The sequence below is a fragment of the Aulonocara stuartgranti genome, assembly GCF_965226115.1.
Source record: "Aulonocara stuartgranti genome assembly, chromosome: 11".
NCBI lineage: Eukaryota > Metazoa > Chordata > Actinopteri > Cichliformes > Cichlidae > Aulonocara > Aulonocara stuartgranti.
Window position 1 is genome coordinate 29,695,273 of NC_138947.1, and position 12,345 is coordinate 29,707,617.

The 12,345-nt window shown below is 40.8% G+C and overlaps 1 protein-coding gene across 2 annotated transcripts in view; it reads left to right on the forward strand.

The window, feature by feature from the left end:
- Positions 1–12,345, forward strand: part of me1 (malic enzyme 1, NADP(+)-dependent, cytosolic) — an 82,445-nt gene that overhangs the window by 1,321 nt on the left and 68,779 nt on the right. Inside the window, exon 1 of one of the 2 annotated variants that reach the window (XM_082551225.1) lies at positions 8,229–8,369. The exons of the other annotated variant lie outside the window; for it this stretch is intronic. The gene's annotated coding sequence lies outside the window, so the exon portion shown is untranslated. Of the gene's footprint in view, positions 1–8,228; positions 8,370–12,345 lie in introns of those variants that run through there. 2 annotated transcript variants of the gene reach the window in all.

Sequence of the window (12,345 nt, forward strand, 5' to 3'; positions counted from 1 at the left end):
CAGTAAACAATGAGGGTCTGGCAGCTTTTGAGCCTTTCCAGTGTTTTCTCCTGGTGTTTGTGGTGAGATGGGGCCCCAGAGGTCAGGCTGTGATGACAGGATCTCTGTCCATGGTGCTGACTGACCTTCAGAATGACTGGCTAAATTCAGGTTCGCTCTTATGTCAAGTGTGCCCCACAACCACTTGACCTTTTTCAGGCTAATTTTAGAACGCTCTTGCTGTCTGTTTTTTCTCTCTGACCTGTTTTTTCTGGCCTCTCAGTAGACGAATATGTCTGACTCTTGGAAACTATCTGAAAATATTCAAAACAGTAGGCCTATCTGAGGTTGACATCTGGGCTGTTTGGATTTATTTGACCAGAATTACAGATACAATATACATAATACACACTGTAAATACGAACACTGCCTGTTTTCTAAATACAAGCTGCTCCGGGCTGATAAACGTTGCAGTTGGTTTACTGCAGATGAAGGAGATGCCAGCCTGGCAACTGATAAGTGAGATAGTGGAGGTCAAACAGGCCAGTGTGTGTGTGTGTGTGTGTGTGTGTGTGTGTGTGTGTGTGTGTGTGTGTGTGTGTGTGTGTGTGTGTGGTTGTGTGAAGTGAGGGGTGGAGAAATGGTGGCTGCACAGAGGCCTGTTTGTTAGGCAGGTTAATCACTCCACTCCTGATAGCACCTCGCGCTGCATGTCAACCCTGTGTATGTGTGTTTAAGTGTGTATAGAGTGGCTGGGCAAAATGAAATGTGTATACACAAATGCAATATGACTAATAAGAATAAATTATGGCACCTTTTGTAATGTGGGTGTGTCCAGCGAGACTCATAAAGGCCATCCTTTGTTGTGTGGTGGTTGTGAGCTTTGAAATAAAGACACAGATTGATCATGTTAGTCTTCCTTTATAAAAGTCCTGTTTGTATATATGTAACCCTGACTGATCTCTGCATGAATGTCAAACAGTGTTTGATAAAATAAACCAGACTGCTGCAGAGTAAACAGGCAACCTTTGTGTCATTTTATGCAGTGTCATGCTTAGTATGAAATCTGTTCAACTGCAATAAATATACTGACATCCTCCTTGTGACAGCAAGTTATATGGTTTATGGGAAATGCTGTGTTGCACAGCTTAATTATAGATCACTTTACCTGCTAAAGGAATAGAAAGTGACAGTCTAAGGTAAAGAACAGGGATGCCAAACTCATTTACGTTGTGGGCTACATTGTCCAGCCCACATAGATCTTAAGTGTCCTGAACCAGTGAAACTCCCCTTTCTGTCAGTGTAAATAAACTTCACTGAAATAAATGTGTAAAATTATAGGTCATTGCAAAGGATGTCCTGTAATTATAAAATGGGTAATATTTGTGAATTGACAGAATATGTGCTTTAAAAAACAAAACTGTAAAGTCATTGGGGGAAAAATCATGCATTTCCACAGTAAATTAGCTGATTTCAAAACAAAAACACCATGAAGGGTGAGGGTGGAAACGGTGTCACTAATCTCGGAGTGATGTCACTAGGCTACTTTCATCTCATATTAATGAAATAGTGACTTGATGTATATTGAGATATATATTACTATCGACTGATGTGAAAAAAATTGTCATGAATAGATTTTTCCCTTATTGCCCAGTCTTGTGTTTAGTTTTGATACATAAAGCTGCTCAAGCAGGAAGTGGACACCAAATTTAACAATGCTTGAAAGTCGAACAAAAGTTTAACAATGACACAAAATTAAAAGTAATGGTTCCACCAATGAGTCAACCCCTAGTCTCCACTTTACCTCCTCAAGTGGACTTTGCGAGCAGTTTAAAATGTAATATAAGTCATAATCTTTACATCTATACAAGAAAATACATGACACTAATGAAGCTGTTATGAAGTATGAATTGTAGGGGAAAAACATATTTTTGGAGAAAGTCACCAAGCGACCAGACCCACCCGCCTCCTCTCACCAGTTTCCTGTTTGATACTGTCACTACAAATACAAGCCTAAAAGCCAAAAATACAACTTCAGGAGAAATTAAAGTTATAGCTTTCTACACAAAAAGAAGACGGGGACTGCCAGGATAGCTCCCGAGTGGCAACTTTGGTGCTGTCACTGTTGGCCAGCATGCTGTCTGTGTGCTTTACCAAATAGGCATCAAATATTAACATCAGTCCTGGCAGCAATCGACGTGACCAGGGTGAGTCTTGGTTCAGAAATGCTGATTAAATCAGTGGCTCACAAAGCAAACTCTGTTAATACCACAGACATATTGAGGAGATCTTGTGCTGCATTCAAATTGTCAGCCAATTCATTCAAAAACATTTCCACAAAATAAAAAAAAGTGTCAGCCATATTTCCGCAGGTTTTCTAACAACTTTAGCCAACTCTTCCTTATATCCCAGATATTATTGTACAGAAAGAATAAAACCTTAGTGTGTGAAGTGTCCCTGTGTTTTAAATATACTCCTTCTTACAATACTACTTCTATGTACTACTAATATATTACTTACAACCATTACGTGTCCATTGCCAAGTTCTGCACTGTTTCTCAGGGCGTCATTATTACCAACAACATCTTGAACATCCAGTTTCATTTTCTCTTACAAAAAATTGAATTTTATTGGTTGAATTTCTCAGAGAACTAATTTGAAATTGTGTGTGTGAGTGTGTGTGTTTTAACCCTTTCTTTATAGTAAGAGGACTGTCATAGAGACCATTGTGGATGCCTGACCCTGTGTTTAGAGCTGACCCAGTAAACTGTTTGACTCAGTTTACACATGTGGGTCTTAAATGGTCGCAGTGTAGGGGAAGGATCGTAAAGAAGGCTGTCTGTCACTTAGCTTGTGGCACTAGTTTGTCTCTTTAAATAAAGGATATGCAAAGACCTTAAACATAGAAATCCAGGCTAAAGTAACACAGAAACACACTTATCTCCATTTTAAAATAATTTCTCTCTCACACTCTTTGCCTACTGCCCTTGTCTTCTTCTTTCTGCACTCTTTCTTTGCAGTGGTGTCAAGGAGGAATGTAACAAGCAGCCCAGTCCTTTGTTCTTTATTTTACTAGATGGCTTTTCATCTCATTTTAAAGTTAGCCATCCCGAATGAGCTCACAGTTTGTGGCGTTATATTGTTTTGGAAGAAAGAATTAATAAGATTCATTATGTGAACACAAAACTTTCAGAAGCAAGCACTGGCAGAGCCTGCTGTGAATGTACTCAGCACAAACATTTTCTCAGAGAGAACTGTTTGGACAAATGTAAACGTTTCAGTTTTAAAATGTTCTTTGCTTGGTGGTTTGGGGAGAAGATAGGACACAAATGCTCCCATACATCATGGTTATAATCTTGGTTAATCTTAATTGGTGGTTGTATGAGGTCAAAGTAACCTTCCCATCAGCTGTCTAACGTTAACCCAAGCACACAAACGCTCAGGTTAGAGTAATATCAGAAAAGAAAATGATGCAGACAGCTAAACTTTTCTCAGTGCTGTACATGACCCGGGGGTCGAGGAAATTGGAGGAAAATCTAGGAAATGACTGTTAAAGCGTGTTAGTGGCCATACACAGGCGTGCTTCTGTGGTTAAGGCAGTGGCACCTTGTTGCCCTCCTCCTGATTTGAGCAAGCCCTGGGGATGAGGTGTGTTTACCTCCCTCAGCTGGCCTGCTTCACCCCAAACAGGAGGCAGTCACTGCACAACCTGTTAATTGATGCTGAGGGGACGTAGCGCTGAAAGCAGCCTGTCCTCACATCGACAGGCTTCGATTTCCTTTTAATCTCCCCATACATGCACGTAAGCCTGCGCAGCTGATGTATGGACATACAAACACACACACGCACACACACGCACAAACACGCACAAACACGGCTTCAACTTACTTCATGGTTAATGTTCTCTCTCCAGAGGTGGAACCGGATATTATAGGTGTGTTTTGTGTGTGCGCACCACGCAATAATGAGATGAAGTGGGGTGCGAGAGGTAGAAAGGGTCCTCTGTGGCAGTGAAGAGAGCGCTGGCCTCGCTCCACAGAAGTTCTCTGTCTCTCTGCTTGAACACACTTAAATGAGGCATCTGTGTGAATCTCAGGCACTCAGTGCGTCTCTCTATGACGCTGGTTCCGTCTGCTGCTGCCTCAAAAAAAAAAAAAAAAACCCAACCCAAAAAAACACAACAACTACATCCCTAAAAATGCTCTTAGCGCCTAATCAGGGATGCTGTTCCTAACAGATCCTCATTCACGGGATCTGAACGGTCTTTACCTTGTCTGCATAAAAAAACCATCAACCTTAGCAATAGCAGACTCACAAAGACTTGCATTCAAATACAGTTAGCTTCTGAGAGAGAAATTGTGCGCTAAACTTGACGTAAACCTACACTTATCCCCTCGATTAAACAATAATGTTTTGTTTGTTAAGTTCATTAAGATCACTAACATTCTGCATCATTTGAGCCCATGAATACTGAGCAAAATGGAAAGTCCATGTGGATGCCTCATTTGTAACCACAGCCTCCACATATAATGTTGCAAGATGGCCGCTCAGATGGCTGCTGTTTGCTGCTCGCTCAGATTTGGCGAGCAGCAAACAGCAGTCTATCTGATTGGGCATTGAAGATGTCCTGGTATGCCAAAATGGAAACCTTTCTGATAACCCTCAAGCAACTGGAAGTCATTAAGCTCTCATGTTAGATTTTCTCCCATTTGGCTGTAACTTTGTTTCAGCAAAGGATTTTGTTTTTTCCTTCGCCGGGTTTGCATTTTCCTCAAACTGAGACATAAATAAATTTAGCAACTAACGAACAAATGGCAACAAATAAAAACTGCCTTTAATTCGGAAGTGGGAATATTGCTGCTGTTGTCTGGTTCTAAATCCTCTCCTTTGGGCATTTGTCTTGTGCTTTGGTGTTTGTTCCATTTGAAACATAATGAGCTCCAGCTGCTCTGCATCTATATCAAAACCTGATGAGGTTTTCATAAGCCTGCATGCTCTCTAACTGAGTTGTGTCACAGTTCCTTAAAAGAAAACACAGTAATGACATGGCACTGATTTTAGCCAGTGGAGTCTGGAACTTTGATGGCTGCTGATTCACCGTGCCAGTGAGACACGAGGACAGAGTTTGTTTTCTGCACCGTCACGACTTGGAAAAGTTTCATGCTGACAGTTTGCTGTTTTGGGGAAGCATTAGTGTAATGCTTTGTTTGTGCTGCTAGCCAAGGTTCCCATGGACCTTGGGAATTTTTGTGCATTTATCATTACCATAGCTTTCTAGCACCCACCTATTGTAGAATCAACATTTCACATCCTAGGGGAAATCCTTGAGTGTTTGTGATGATAGTGCATTAGGTTTAAATTAGAGCATTTCATGAGGATCTCTTGATGGAAGCAGGAATGAACAAGGAGTACTTACTGTGTTGCCAAATTCTGACAAATGTTAAGTTTTTGCAACATGAGGAGTTCAGAAGTATGGGAATTGCACTGTTTTGCTTCTGTGGATGAGCAGATTGACGGCACCCAGAGTCAAAGACATAAATAAAAGACAAATAAAGACAGCAATGTTTTCCTAGGATGAAGATGAAGAACTCTTAACATCATTTGATTTCTACTCTAGTACGTTTGTATGGTTTGAGGATAGACGGACACAGGATAAATAACTATGTTCTTATTGGTATTATTATGATAATAATACCACCAAAACAAAAATCCCATAAGCCACAGCTGTAATTTTAGCACTAATTAGCAAATGTTAGCATGCTTAAAAGTTAAACCAAGCAAGATGGTAAATAAGCTGATATTAGTGTTTAGCTCAAGCTAAAGTGTTTTAGATGGCAGAATAAGCTACTAGCTGGGCTGTCTCAGGCTTGTTTCTGCATTTTGTAAGACCCAGATAAACTAAGCTTCCTCTAACCATACACAGTATATCAAAGATGGACATAGCTACTGGTTTACAAAGTCCTGGTTTACAAAGTCCTCTTCTGTATCCAGATTAGCATCATAGCTATCATAACTGTCTTTGCTTCTATATTTTTTTCATTTTAATCCTGATCGTATTGTGTGTGAGAAAGTTTGTTGCGTCAATTTGTGTGTGTGTGTGTGTGTGTGTGTGTGTGTGTGTGTGTATGGGAGGGGGGTGTTACAAGCTGTTTAGTGCCTATCTGTGGTTAAACTAGGGATGATGTTGTCAGTCAGATTACAAGCCTAAGCACTGAAAATAATACAAGAGTTTCAGTGCTAAACTCCATAGTGAGCAGCTACACTTGTTAATGCGCTTCGCTATGCAGATGTGCGTGTGACATGCATGTGTGTGAGTTGTCCCAGGTGTGGCCAGGTGTTTAAGGTCACATCACGGGTGAACAGACATTCCTCTGATAGACTGGAGTGGATCGGGCAGCGAGAGAGAAAGTGGACCCTCGTTTCCCCTCCAGTGATCACCCCGCTAACCTGAGCTTTACACACTCACACGCACACATGTGTGCACACGCAGGGGCGAACACACATGTCTATGCTGTGCTGTTAACCTGCTGCACCATGAGTGCTTTAATCAGTGTTTTCTCCAGGGCTGGCTCAAATAAACTTCGTGTAACGTGATCAGACTGTCAATTCAACTGTCTGCACGCACACACATACACTTCTCGTGTGTGTTTAACAGCAATTCCTTCCAACTAGCGGTCCCTCCTCAGCTCACTTTTTTATGGGGGGGGAGGGTGTTTGTGTTACTCATTCACATGAGTGCAACGGAGAAGCCATTAGCTTGTCCCAGACAGAAAGAGGGAGACTGTCTGAGCCTCATCACCCTCCTATGAAGCTCATCCCTCCTCTTTCAGCCTGTCGTTTTCCCCTCGCCTCCTCAATGCTGCTTTTGTCTGTTATATTAGCACGCTGGAGGTCTTGTCATGACTTAACAAAGATGCATTAGAATTTAAGAGTAGTGTTTGGTTTCAGTGTTCTGCAGCTTGTGAGTGTATGACCATTATGTGCAAATGTTTTTTTCCAGAGACAGAAGAGATGGCTATCATTATGACTGATGGCATGCAGACTGACAGGCTCTGTGATGTTGCAGCTTCATGAAAAAGGAGGTGCTTAGTTTTAATGCCCTTCAATCAATAGGGTAAAGGCCTGGTCACGCCTGCAGATAGAGTGGTGAAATTGAGCAGCAAAGTCAGTTGATTCCAAAGGAATTGCTGACTTCGCTCAGCAATCAGTGGGTTTCCTCACAAGGGCAAATCCCTTCATACACAGAACAAACTTGATGACACATAAAGTTTACAAAAACTTTGAGTAATTGTGAAATTTATGTGAATTTCCTAAAATTTATTCCACCCTTGATTAAAAAAAACTATGACATTTTTTTAAATGGAAAGACATGTGTTACCTCTGACATCTGACCATGATATATAGCATTATTGATGACCCAATTTTTTTTTAACTGTATCAGTGTTTTTATAGTAAAGAGAGAGGTTAATTACTTTTAGATTTTTTTAAATTTACTAGAGCAGTAGATTCACAGGTGTTTTTTCCCAAAAACAAAAAATGCAAATTCAGGCAGACACTACAAAGGAAACTCAGATCAATAAATAGACCTTAAAATAAATAAAGAGGACACAAATATATGTGACACAGTGACTCACCCAGAGTATACCGTTCTTGTATTTATGACTGCTTTAATTGACTGTTCACAATCTGCTTTTAAAATATATTTGTTCTTCCTTCTGGGTATTGACGGACGAATTAGACAGTTATTTTAGGACAGACTCTGAAATTGGATTGGCCGTCTGTGGGAGATTTCCTGTTCCATTAAGACAGGTCAGCCATCGGACTCTTCAGTAAGACATGTGTCTTATTTGTGTTTTCCTGTCTGCATTAATCAGCTTGAGGGTATTACTTGCTTTTTATGGCAGAAAATAAACAGTACAAATGAAGTTTCATAACAGGAGAGTGGCAACACTTGCAGAGTTGCACATTGCTGTCAAGGCTCATGCTGTCACCCAAACGTGTCCGATGAATGCTGCAGTACTAGCTGAAAGTGAACATTTGGACCACAGAGCTGATTTTCTTAAGGGCCTTGGGCATTTTTCCAGGAACTCTCTGGCTCCTAAGGGACCTGGGCTCTGCAGCATGAAAAGGGCTGTCTCAAGGGAACTGGATGTGTTTAAGGAACTCTGCATGTCTGCTGCCTCCACCCACTTTAAGGCTGCCCTCCTTAGGTCAATAGCGGCTCCGCTTTCAAGACTGTTTGACCAACATGTCTCTGCATTCGCAAGTTGGCACCTCCTGATTTAAGGAACTCTGCTTTTGCATATTTGCTTGAGATGGAGGATTTAAGACGACCTTGTTGATCAGTCTCAGAACTCAGGGTTGCTCGGCGGAGTACATGACCCATCAAAGTAAGGAGTGACTCAGAGCTCAGAATTTGTCTGCAGATTTGGGCAAGAGAAATATGTTACTTTACTCCATTTTTAAAAGCTGTGCAATACAGTCCGGTGAAGCCAGTGGAATTAAAAATTAAATTAAAATCGCATATTGCATATGAGAGCATAAGGGTGGGAATGGATGTTTGTATCTGTGTGTGCCTGTTTGTCTGTGTCTATATGTCAGGTCGGGTATCAGACGCCACCTCTTTGGGGACATCCCAGGTCCTCCAAGGTATGGAGGCCTATCTCCCCCACCACTTCCCCTACCAGTGACAGATGCCCTCAGACATCGGTGCGTTGGTGGTTCTTTGTGTCCGGGGATACACCGGTACACACCGGCTCACTCCTTGGTGGCTGCTTATCGGGGCCTGCAGCCTGGGGCTCACTCGGGCCACTTCGGGGGTGGGGTGCCCTCGGCCTCTCTGCCTGGGGCTCGGTCACTCTGGCACAGCTGGTTGCCGGCGGAGCTCACGGGCACTGCAACCCCTCCTGGCTTCTGCTCCGCGGCTGCTGAGTGACCCCTCATCTGGGACTCTCGTCAGCTCCTTCTGGGATAGTGGCACAGCTGCCCCTCTGTTGGTCTTCCGTGGTCTCTTGTGTTCTGGGGGCCTCTGGATGTCTGGAGTCTTGATCTCCTCCATACCTGCTTCATGCCCTGGTGGACGGGGCAGTGGCTCCCCCACACCCTCTAGCAGATCATTACATGAAGGAACCTTTTAAATACAAGCGTGCTCATGCTCACAGGTGTACACACGGGTGCTCACACACACAAACTACACCCTTTTTGGCTCCTACCTCAAAGCACACTGTGCACTGTCGATCTTACGTGCTGCACAATAATGTTTAATATTTAGTATTTATTATTATTTATTATTATATTCCCATATATCATCGTGATGTTGTTTATTCTATTGCTCTCGTTTTCTTCTGCTAGTTTTCTTTTTTCATTCTCAACAGGTGAAATTAAAAAAGTATCTACTATTAGAAAGAAAAAAAAGAAAAAAGAATTACATTAAAATCGAAATATCCAAGGAACCACAAGTAAGCCAGCAGTCGCTGACATAGTACTATGGGGATTTTAAGTTTTCTGAAAGAGTCTGAAAACCTGCATTCTCTTTAGTAGCCAGCGGTGGGTGACTCCCCTGGTTGCAGAAATATTTCCAGTTGTATAGTTTTTTTTTTCCTTCTTACTAGTAGTTTTATTTGAGCACATAAAACCCATACCCAGTGCAAAGTTGCCATTACCCTGCCATTGTCCTTTAGATTAAGGTTTTGATATTAAGTAACGCAACAATTGTTATATGTTTTATATTTTAAAAAAATAAAAATAAAAATCATGGCAGGCATCATGGTTCTATGGGTTTCATTGTGATTTTTACCAAGCACATAACAAACAATCCAATTCCAGCTTATGTCAACAATTTAAGAACATTTTCACATAATAAACTTCTGGTTGTGTAGTGAGGACTCCACCTGTGTCCATTAATTCCTCATTTTCTTTTCTCAGTCTGCTTTTTCCTCATTGCTTTTCTTTGACAGTATTATTAACAACATGTGGCTAAAATGTTGATATAGAAATCACTAGTTAGCTTTCTGATGGATGCATTTGGGCCACTGAACAAAGTTCGATTGCTAATGAGCAGATCTGATTAGGTGCACATGCATGCCTGACATGGCACATTTGCTGCAAGGTATTTTTTAGGAAAAGCTTAGTCAGGCTGTAAGATCCTGAGAGGAGACAGCTGGGCGCTGATGTGTACGTTTTGTCTTCCTCCTGAGAGGAAAGGATGGATTTAAAGGGCTTTATTCAGAGGGTAATCCTCTTGAACTCTGCTATGGCTTCCAGTTTAGCAGGAAACAGATGGGGGTATCTGGCCTTTGCTTAGAAACTCAAATGGTAAAGAAAGCTGGTAATGCTCTCTCTACCTTCACACTGAATACAGACATTCAAAAGTGAGAACTTAGATGGGCATAAAAATGACACTGCAGTCTTTAATTTTGGACATTCGCATCTACAACATCAGGTGTTAAAGGTAGTATTTGTTCAAGTCACTGCTCAGTTTTATAAGGCATTGTACAGTCTTTATTTCCACACACTTGCTGCTATGCTCTACAAGTTATGAACTGTCCTTTGGTGTGTTTTAAATTATGTCCATCACCTACACCTTGCTGCAGATTGTCCTGTTGCTTTGATGGAACATGGACAAATAGTGGATGTAAATTTTAGACACGAGCTATAAATTCTAAGCATAGCTGACAGCTGAAAGTAGAGAATTATGAGATACTTTACTTTTTAAACCCAGTCCCACATTTATCTAAAAAGATGTGTATGTTTAAAAAAGACATTATTGTGTCATACAGGTAGGTTCAAGGGTATTTGGACAGTGAAATTTCTTATTTTTTTGTAATTTTGGGTCTGTACACCAGCACAGCATATTTAAGATTAAGCAGCGATAGAAGTGCAAACTTTCATCTTTAATGCAAATGGTTTACAAACATTTTTTGCATTAACTGTTTAGGAATTACAGCTATCTTTATGTATAGTTCCACATTTTCAGAGGCTCAAAAGTAATTGAACAAACTAACATTATTTTATGAATAATTGTTGTTTTTTAATAATTAGATAGAAACCCTTTTCATTTGTTCTGGACTTCTGCCTGAGGTCTAGCTCGCATCACCAAATCTTCCCTTGAGAAGCTCTGCAAGCCTTCCCTGCAGTCACCTTCAGTTGCTGCTTGTTTGTTAGTCTCACTGCCTTCAGTTTTATCTTCAGCTGAAAGTCCTGCTCTGTGAGGTGCTGGTTACTAGTAACTGGGTGCTGTCCAAACAGTTTGGCAGCTTTTGGCTGAACCTGAGCAGATTGTACAGGTCTGTACACTTCAGAAAACTTCACATCATCAATAAACTAGTGGCCCAGTTCCTCTGGAAGCCATACGTGGCCATGCCATAACACTGCCTCCCCCATGTTTGAAAGATGGTGTGGTATGCTGTGGATCATGAGCTGTTCCTCTCATTCTCCATACTTTTCTCTTCTCTGCTACAAAGTCATCATGGTTTCATCTATTTTTTTTTTCAGAGTTGTGCAGGTTTTATTAGAAGTTTGTTGGGCTTTCCTGTTTCCAGTTGTGGCACAGGGGTCATATAGTTTGTTATTAAGGTGTCTCTTGATTGTGGGCAATTATACTCTTGCTTCCTTGAAAGTGTTCTTGATTTGGTTAGATGTTGTGACGTTGTTTTTCTGAACCATATGAATAACTTTGTCATCATGCACTTTAATTGTCTTCTCTGGTTGTTCAGACCCTTTGGTGCTGCTGAGCAGATCAGTGCATTCCTTGTTTTTAACAATGTAGCAGACTGCTGATTTGAAGGGGTTTTTTTTAGGACCAACATCAACTATATTATGTATGTGATTTTTTTTCAACCTGTAAGTTGTAGAAGCTGCCTGTTGTGATTGGGTCCATTCTGTATATTTTGTGGATATACATGGCTCATTGGTCTAGGGGTACAAGTGGTCCCGGGTTCAAATCCCAGACAAGCCTAGCTGAAACTGAGGTAAAATTCTACCTCTCTACCCTGAACAGCTGTAGAAACAAAGATCCTGATAATGGTGTTGTTGGTGAATTAAACTGGGAAAGACAGAACAAAAGGACTGCTGTTCTTGTAAAACCTTAACTTGGTCTAAATTGAAATTTTTATGTAAAATGTCATAAATTTAAACACCACAGAAACCAGAAACAATGAGCTAACTGAGTAAAGTGAGTCTAAATAAAATTTCTGAAATGTAGGAAATGTTACTTCATTTAAAAATAAAAAGGATGTCAACAATTAATTTTTGTGTAGTTTGTGTATTATGTACAGATATAATGTAAAGTGCGCTCAATTTTTGTAAAATTAAAAAAAAAAACGTACAAAACCAAAGAAAGTACCTTACATAAGCCTTATTATGTCC